The sequence below is a fragment of the Falco peregrinus genome, chromosome 7 (genome assembly GCF_023634155.1).
Source record: "Falco peregrinus isolate bFalPer1 chromosome 7, bFalPer1.pri, whole genome shotgun sequence".
NCBI lineage: Eukaryota > Metazoa > Chordata > Aves > Falconiformes > Falconidae > Falco > Falco peregrinus.
This window is the reverse complement of record NC_073727.1, coordinates 30,420,697-30,430,658: the sequence shown is the minus strand read 5'-3', so window position 1 is coordinate 30,430,658 and position 9,962 is coordinate 30,420,697. Positions and strand designations below refer to the sequence as shown.

Here is a 9,962-nt window from a genome sequence, read left to right as displayed (position 1 = left end):
AGTTTTAATATAGTACATCTGCCTGCTTTCTGTTATCCTTTGATATCCAAACCAGGAAATTTAGGGTCACATGTTTCAGTTGAAAGTTAATTGACTATCTCCACAGTGAGGAGTAATAGTTCTTTACCAGTGCGAAGCATTTCATAATTTACTTGTAATGGCATTATTAACATTATAAATCTCTCACAGTCAAGCAAACTGTATTTGGCCTTTTAATGAGGGAAGTTTCATGTTTTTATTGCATGCTTTCATCCAGCAAAAGTACTGCTATCATTGCATTGTTTGCTTTTTGTAACATGTAATATGAAACTTGTACTATTGAAATTCACCTCTGTACTTTGTTATTAAAGTTGAACACCCAGCACTGAAGTAGCTGCGATGCCAGTTCCTGCCTTTTACCAAGTCACTGTGAAATGATCATGTTATTTAGTTACTCTGCCCAGTGTCTCAGCAGTTCTTTTGTTAGTGAGTTGGATCTAACCATCATTTTGAAGTTCATTAGAAGTGTGATGCCTTAAAAGAATGCTGATTTTGTTTGTGAGTTGCTGACACAGTAATAGCTTGGTGGTTGTCTTAGAGAATGATACATAAATCTGCAAGCTAAGGCATTAATAAAAATACTAGTATCTCATCAGAAATATAATGCGTGCCTTCTGTAAATGTCTAACTTGGATAAGAAATTTTAAGATAGAGAACATATTTGTTAAATAACGATAACATGCACAAGTTCTGACCACATGGATGTTGTAGATCTTGTATTGATGTTGTTTCTCTGACAACAAGCTTGTTTGGGTACTGAACGTTTTTTCTGCTTCAGTTCAGTGTCACTCCCTTGTGTAACTCAAGGATTTTGGTGGGGTTCTGAGACAGATGACCAAGTGCTGCTTATGGGACACGTCAGTCTGACAGGTACAGACAGGATATATGAACACATAGCTGTACTGTTTGTTCACCCCTGAGTGAGTGGCTCCAGACACCCATGGATATCGGAAAGGAAAAGCTTGAGAAAAGGAATCTGTGTTGGAGGTTCTGGTCTAGTTTATTTTGTTCTGGGGAACAAAAATGTGCAGCTGTTGCTTGCTTGACCTTAAATGGAGATGATCTGGGCTTTCTCCAGTGGGATTAGAAATTGCCACCAGCGCATGTTTCTTCTCATAAATTTATTTAGAAATCCGGTTGATGTTTGGGATAGTGTCCAAAAAGAGATTTGTTATATTTAAGCATACCAGCTCCTTTATTTTAATAATAATAATAATAATATTTTTAGTCACATTGGTGATAATTTCCTGGAGTATTCTTTAGTTTTGTGTGCTAGTTTTTAAAATACCAGCTGTAGACACTGGCCACCTGTATAATCTCGGTAAAGAGTTTGAGATGTCAGTATCTGGTCTGTTGATAATCTACAACTCTGCAATTGTAACCCAAGGCCAATTATTTAAATACACAAGTAAAGAAATTCAGTAGTCTTGAGTACCCAGAACATTATTTCATGGTGCTGCTGCAGTTTTCTCTCATACTGCAGATGTGCCTCTATTGACTTCGCACTGCTAAGGTTCTTATGTTGCACATCTTCATTTAGAAGTGATTAAGAACAAAGAGAAGGGAGAAGCAGATGCACCTACAGGTGTGCATTAGTTTGTGTAGGTGGGACAGAATAGCAGATGTTGGTATTGAAGCTGAACACTAAAATGAGATCTTTCCTTTTTCTAACCTGTATTTTTCTGCCCTGAATCTGAGGTGCTTCCTGCAGCATGTGTAATTGCTTGTAGCCATCCAGGTATCAGCAAATGTGGCTTACCAGACACTTTTTGCTTATCTGTGCTAAGGGAAAGGATCCAGCTAATGCATCCTTCAGTTATATTTATACTGCAGGTCTAATAAACCTAAAGGCAGATGGGAGTTTCACTTCCTTCTAAAATGACAGGAAAAGCAATATTTTCAGCTGGTGTAACAGCGTTCCAGATTTACACCAGGCAAGGAAATAGCCTAATCAATTCAGACATAATAACTTTTTTTTATGCCTTTGAGGTTTTTTGCTTGAATTTGAAAGATTTGTGACCCACATGTTTGTTTGTTTTACCTGATGCCTCCTTTAATGCTTACCTGATTTCAGTGATTCTCACTCACATCTGGAATCTCAGGGTTTTTTTGGATATATGTGGATGAAGTTGCCTTTGTGAGGCTGCAGATTTTCCTGCTTGTATAGTGATACTTGCAGTCTCTGCTGAGAAATCTAGGCTTTGCATTGAGTTAGTCTCCTCTGGGGCAAGAAGTATTTACTTTTCCTAAGCATTGGACAGTCATTAAATTAGTTTGATCTTCACATTTTATTTTTCATTACTAAACGAGGTAAATTTAACTTTTTGAAGCCACAACTTGTGAAGCATACCATTACAAACTGATTTTAAAAACCTGTACAAAATAAATTAATAGAAAACTATACAACTTGGGCTGAAATATTTCTCGTTTTGGGAATGCTGAAGGCTCTGGCAGGACTAGTCATCTGATTTGTTACTAACCAAAGACGTTTTCAGAAAGGTCATCTGGAATGTTTTCACTTAAGTCACTGTTACTGGCATGAACTTCTAACGATTAAAGTAGATCGCAGGGGTCAGAAGCCTGTAATGCCTGCTTATGGTCTGCGGTGCTTTGACCTGTTGTTAGGAGAGTAGGGGAACAAGAAATTTTGCCTGGCTCTTGCTCTGAAAATGCACAGTGTCCTTCCTCTTCCCATACCCCCATAGAGAGCGCTTACTTCACTTGAAGGCAATACAGGCAGCACAGGTTTGACCCATGTAGCTTTTGTATTTTGCAAGAAAATACTGACAGCACAAAAACCCGTGCTTTTTCAAATACCTGGTTGCTCTCATATCAACGAAGTGTGCTTTTTTACTAGATTAATGAAGGCCAAATAATTGAATAGTAGCAGTTTATTGCAGTCATACAATGTGTTTTCAAAATAGCAACATGATACAGAATAGGAAATCTGTGATCTTCGTTACAGTGGAATGTGGGGGAGTTTTTTGGTTGCTTTTTTGGTTGGTTATTTGTTTCTATGAACTGCATGGGAGATCTGTATTTTGGCGCTTACTTGTAGCCTCAACTGGTTAAGCTGAACAATGTGCTTGAGGTAGTGTGCAGAGATCCTTATACCTAAGAAACTGTGTTGAGTGTCTTTGAGATAAACTGTTCTAGGAAGCACAGAGATTAGTTGTGTTATTTGACATGTTATGAGTGATGGATGAACGGCAGGACAAAGGCATATGAAGGAGAGATAAAGCTGGAAGACCATGTTCCAGTTGCCAAGTGGTGGTATGGCATTATCTCCACTTAAACAGTAACTGCAGAATGGAGGAGAAACAATTAGGGTTTAGATTTAGCTGCTGCCTATCTTCAGCGGAAAGTTGTCCTAACAGAAATGCATAATATTGCCCAAATAATGAATGTGTTAGCATTTAGAAGCTGAAGGATTCTCTCGTGCAGGGTATTGCTGTGATCCTTCTGTAGCGTGGAGGGGGTGCTTGTAGACCAGTGGCCTCAGCGTCTTGCCTCGCTGGGGTCTTCATTCAGATCAACATGGAGATCATGTAGATCAGACATTTGAAAGGTTTTCAGGCTAATTTTTAGATGCTCCTACTTTGAGATGTGTATATGGGAAATGAACCAGAAACACCTTTCTTTCTCATGGTGGGTGTTGCAGACTTTTTCTTCACATCTTTCTTTTGCCCATTGCCCTGCCTTCCCCCCGCTACCCCCCATGCAGTACCTGTATTAGTACTATATTAGACTAGCACAATTGCCATGCTGAATGTCAGCTATCTATCACTTCCTTTGTTACGTGCAATTCATAGCTAAAACACTATGTAAAAAAATTTTTTACTCCATCAGAAATCACTGAAGCTTATTCAAATAGTAGAATGTCTTTTCCCTCTTGAGAACTGAAGTGTTGTTTCACAATTATGTATGCAGGAAAAAATCCTTTATTTTAAAAATTTTGGTTTGCTCCTAGCACCTGAGAAAATTAAGGTCCCATACTCTTATTACTTGAGAATTAGAGGTACAAAACTTTGTATTTTTTTTTATTCTGTTGTAGAATGTGCCAAAATAAAAATGTTGCTTTACTATTCTGGCTCAGACCATCTCTGAGTAGCAATAAAAGATTTCCCAGTCTTGTAAATATTTTATGACTTTGTGTTTTGTTACAAGCAGCTGCTTCCTCATGGAAGTTCTGTTGTCACTAACTGGAACGTAGAAACTTTGTCGTATGTCATCTCTAAGTCCTTTTGGCTTTAGCTACCTGGCCACTGAGATGATGTGAAGGAGAGCTTTTCTTCCTTCTTTTATGACTTTCTTCTAACAGAAGACGGTATTTGCGTTCTTTTTGTGGACTCTATTGGAAACAAATTGGTCCTGTGGTTTTGAAATACAGTCCTTTGTATCAGTTGGTTATATAAGTATTTGGTATAAAAATAGTATTGACATCTCTGTGAATTAGAAAATGAAAACAAAGGGAATTCATTCTGAAACATGAATTTTGCCACCCTCTAGATGAACCTCCATCTTCTGTGTTAAAATACAGTTGCCTAATTCACATTGTATTTGATTACTCTAGCATTAGTTATAAGAGATTAAATGTGTATTTTATACTTCGGTTTCTTCTTGCAATAAATTACAGCATTTACATGAAATTTAAAACCCTTCAGACTGCGGTAACTCTTGTGTAGATTAAATATACAGATTAAGGATATACTGGTTTACTGGATTAGTTTAATATATTAGTTGTCACTGAACCGAGTATGAGTGTATTTGATGAGGGTAAGAGAAAGGAAGAAGGGGGATGTTTCAGTGTCAAAAGGGTCATCAAATATGCTTACAGGGTTATATAACTGGAAAACACACCTGCTTGAATATCAGTATGACACTTTCGGCATGTAGGACATTCAGCATGTACAAAGGCAAAAGTATGGAAGATCTCCCAAGTTCCTTACAGACCGCCTGAGCTTCCTGGTGCTTCTTTCCACCTATGGAGGATTTTGCAGATTTCCATTAATCTAAAACACCTTAGTAATGACAGTGCAGAAAGGTGAATTGAGAATTCGGCTAGTGGATAGAGTATAGCTTAATGGAAGTAACAGTGGACTGGAACGTGGGGAATGATGACTGTGAATCTCATCAACATTACCAGATTTGTAAATTTCCTTTGATTATTTTTTTTCAGACTATGAGAAAGTTATTTTGGGCTTCAATCACAGAGAAACTAGGTAAAGGGGTGTATGTACAGCTTTGAACGAATTGTTACTGAACCAGCTTTTAGTTCTTTCCAAATGTTTGGCATTATTGGTGCAGTATTTGGCCGTATACTAGGAAGGGTGTCCTGCAGGTGCCCCACTTCTAGCAGAGTGGCTTATCGTTACACTGGGAATCATTTTTCCCTCTCGTTCTCTCATTATTGGACACAAAAGGGAGTCTCTCTCTAGCTGGAGCATCAGGAGACCAGCTTACATGTGTGACATTCTTCTAGCATGATGAAGAAGAGAATTGGATCTCAAACAGAATATGCGGCTTCATCTCGGTTTTGGCTCTAAGGATGTTCTGGATGGATAAGACCTTGTTTTCCTTTATAATTAAATCAGAAACCTCATTCAACATGTTTATTTTTCTTTAGGCAGGGATAGTCTCATTTGTATCTCTTAAATTAAACCAGTATTCTGCTGACAAAATGGTTTCCACACTAGAGAATCTGCTGTGTTTTGGTGCTCTTTGGAGAGCCTCAGACAAACTGTCTTTGCTTCCGTCTCAATTTCCTTTCTGTAGAATGCGAATTAGAAGGCATTCTAATGTATTTAAGATACTTGGAGACCTAAAAGTGACAAGTACCAATTGCTGGTGATGGAAGTGATATTTATTTTTTAGTGTGAACTTTTTCTACTCGTTCTGCTTGTATTAAGAAGGTGTTGGGGCTCCCACCCCCTCCAGTTTATCTCCTAAGGAAGGAAAACACCTTCACACACTGACACGGATGTTCAAATGTACCCTTACATCATACTGCTACTTTTGTTAGGGACAAGTGCGTTTCAAGTACCCCTCAAACTCAAGTGGGAAAGGTTCATAATCTGGATTGAAGCCAAACAGTTTAAATATCTGTCACTTACTCAACGCACAAATTGTGTGACTACCTCCCATGCTTGTGTGGTTCCCAGCTTCACAGACAGTGCAGCGTTAAACTGGCTGCATTTCTTCTGTATGTCAGTGATGCAGGTGTCTCAGACCAGAATTTTCAAATGTCTGACTTTTGAGATTCCAGGACCTGATTTGTCAGAGCTAATTCCCTCTGAAATTTAGAAAGTCACACCAGGTACATGGTGGCTCCATGTGAGTTTAAAAAAAATACAATTCTTTTTTTCTTTTTTACATTTGCGGAAGTGACTGAGTAATTGTTGTTCACATGATAATATGTGATGTATGTGATGCTGTACCGGGGTGGTGGTAGAATCCCTGCCCAAAGCAATGCAGATCTGTTCACAGGAGGTCCATGTGCTGTCCTGCTTTGTTTGCTGGCTGAAACACAGCTAGTTCCTCTAAGGGAGAATTCTTGCAGTGGGGGTGGAAAACGAGCATGCCTCTAATTTTTCCATCTGCTGAAGTTTTTCAAGGTAGTCATCAACAAATGTAGTTGAGTACTGTACTCAATGTTGTGCAGAGCTCTGACATCCATAGACCTTATTAACTCTGCATGAGCCTATGTTTACAGAGAACTTGTTTTTGTTTTCCAATCCCCAGAAAAGTGGCTTTACTAAATCCCCCACTTGCTGCCGTTTATAGAATATGCTTGTCTTTTTTCCTTGTCTTTTTTTAATCTGTGTTCATAATAATGAGAGCTGGAGAAGAGCAAAGTGGGAGGGGGGTGGGGGGGTGGGGAGGGGGGTTCTTTGGTTTATCAGCCTAAAAGGGAGTGGAAAACAGTATGTTACCTAATAGTTCTTCCATGTGTGCTCTCAGTTATGATATGTACAAAAGTTCCATCTGCAAAACTTTAAATGCGTGGGTTCCAGTAATTTGGCTAGACTCCATTCTTTCTGCAAGTACCCATGGAGACCAGTTCTGGATTGCCATTTTTTAATGAAGCGTGCTTTTCTGAGTTTGTGTGAATACTTGGGTTAATTGTCATATAAATATTTTGAACGCTTCTGCTTTATTTTTGTGGGAGTTTTTGTTTCTTTCTAACTGCAGTTAAATGTGGTGAATATTGCACTTGTAACTCAAATTTCTTTTGAAGTCTTGAAGGCAGAAGAAGAGAGGCTCAATTTTCTGGTTCAGAGGTCAATACTCTTCATAGAATCGAAAGGTCTTCCGTTTGAAAATTTGGGACCCATGATAAAGAAGCTGCAGAGCATCAGTTTTCTCCAAATGTGTTCTCCTGCTTCACATTTTCAGAGTGGCTTACCTCTCTCTTTCCCTATTGCATGTTTTGTTAAAAGAATCTGATGGTCTGTGCTTTAGTGCTTTTAAACTTTTGTTTCCAATTACTGCACAGCAAGTATTCAATTATTCTTCTTCCCTCCCCACCCACGTTCCAATACTCACACGTTGCACTCTGTTTTCATTACCTCTTTTACAGAAGGGCTCCTGTCAAATCCTGAGCAAGACTGATGGCCAGCTCTGCTCATCCTTGCAGAGTTTGTGCAGGCTAGCAAAAAAACAGATGCCTTTTTGCTTGCTTTCTAGGTCACTTTTTGCATGCGTTCTCTTTTGGCCATGAGCAGGAGTAGTAAGTAATGAATGTGCAATCAACGCTGGCTCTTAGTGAACTGGTGGCTGTAGATATTAGCAATGTACACTTAATGTAAAGGTTTTTATGAGCAATCAGAACTTGGTGGAGGATGCCTGAGTGCAAGTGACTGAGTGTCATGCTTCTAGGGGTGTTTCCATTCATGATTGATTTGCACCTTACCTTACCTTCCCAACTATTCCTTTTTTCTAATCTATTTCTGTCTTACTTGTACAGTTCATAAAATTTTGTAGGGAATAATGTATGTTCTACATCTGTGCAGCACTTAAAATAATGGTCTTTTTGTGGCCTTAGCGTATCTGTAGTCACTTTTTGGTCATACTGCTTTGCAGGACAGAATGGGAAACAAAAAGAAAAATAATCAATTTAACAGTGAAGGTTACCCTAAGAGCTTAAAAACAAAACAAAACAAAAAAACCCTCAACAAAAACAAAAAACCCACTCGACCGAAAAACCAAGGTTAATGTTGTTCTTGTGGAAGCTCCCTTTCACCTCCAGGTTTAACTTTGTTTTTTAGTAAAGAACATTTGAATTTAAATGTAATGGGAAGATAAAATGAACGCTTAATAAAACAAGTGCTTCTATACTTAGGAAAGACCCAATTGTTATCAGTGGAAAATTCCAGGCACTGTTGCTTTTAATGTCATACTAAGTGGCACCTAGAAGTGTTTTGTGTTTGTAACGTTTGCCAGAATATAAATGGAAAGGATTTCTGGCAAAAATAATACTGGTGTTGCATGGAGTATAAAGGAATGTTATAACAACACATAAAAGCAAGAGAAGTATGATTGTTCATAGGAAGATAAGCAGAAGAAGGTGTATAATTTAGCCTGCAGCTCTGGGAGTGCTGGTTTCACCCTTTAAGAACATAGTAGCTTGAGGTGGCAGAGATGAGAAAGTCATGGAGAACTGCTGAGCGGCTGTAGCCTCTTCTAATGAGACTGCCCTTGACTCGTACAGTAACAATGTGCATGCCTAGGGGTCTTGCAAAGTCTTTTTAGAGTTACTGTATTGACTTCCTACTTTGTTGTTTGAGGCTTTTGCACAATACCAAAACTTTGTCAGGTAAGCGGTGGCCATCATTCCAGTTCACTTCCCTTACTAATCTGCTGTTACATTCAGGAACCCCTGCTGGATGCAGATGCTGAGCACGTACAGATCTTTGACACCTACAGTCTCTGACTGTAGGCTAGGACTGCGCTGCTGGTCCTGTGTGAGCTCTTGGAAGTCGGGTAATGACCACAGGCAGGACTATTTTGAAAGATGAAAGTGCAGGAGGCTATTTGTTTTATTCTCACACACCACCTTCACGTGGAAGTTCCTTTTCTTGAAGTGATTGCATATTGAAACATGAGGTCTTGGCCAGTAACTTGACAGTGTCACAGCAACTGCCTAATAGTATTTTTTTCAGAAGCATAGAAAATACTCAGTCTGCAAACTGATAGTTGTGGAGTGTTTGGCACTGTCCATAGTTGAGATAATTCAACTTGTGGTTGTGTGTTCATACTAATCCAGCACAAAGCTGTGCCACTGCAAAACGTGTTGTCTTGTACGCTGCTCTGCCACTTAACGGTGTGTGCCAGTGCTACACTTCACGTGGCCTTGTACAACGGATCTGATAGGAGCCTGACCTAGATACAAATAACCTTCGTGTGTATGGGATGGAGGGGGGGTGTAGGACTAGGGCTGTCAGAAGGGAGCTGAAAGATATGAATGTTTGAAGTGGTGAGAAGGGGCAGGAGAGCAGGCCCCGCTCCCTTTTGATAGCAATGTAAATCTGTGCCACGTTTGATAGCAACTGCGTGGTCACTTAAAATCCTGTGTGTAACTATGCTATCAGTAGCAAATCTCTTCCTCCATTTTTTTCCCCTCCGTGGTGAATACCATACCTGACCTTAGCATTTGTTTTCTCCCAGCTGTCTTAGTATCCCAGCAACCATGTGCTTGCTATGCTGTGCTCTTAATTCATTTGTAAGCTATTGTGCTAAGGGATCATGTCTTCCTCTCATGCTGTGGTTATCAGACCTGACCTTGATAAAGTTCAGAAGCCTCAGCTGCAGTTTAAACAATGCTGGGGAACAGTAATTTGTAGGACGGTCAAATTCTTCCCTGGCTTATGTGGGTCAAGTCTGTGAGGTCTCTAATAAAGCATGTAATGCCTTGTGTGCAATGG

The 9,962-nt window shown here is 39.4% G+C and overlaps 1 protein-coding gene across 4 annotated transcripts in view; it reads left to right on the top strand.

Moving 5' to 3' along the window:
- Positions 1 to 9,962, top strand: part of CEP85L (centrosomal protein 85 like) — a 152,924-nt gene that overhangs the window by 103,852 nt on the left and 39,110 nt on the right. The window lies entirely within an intron of this gene.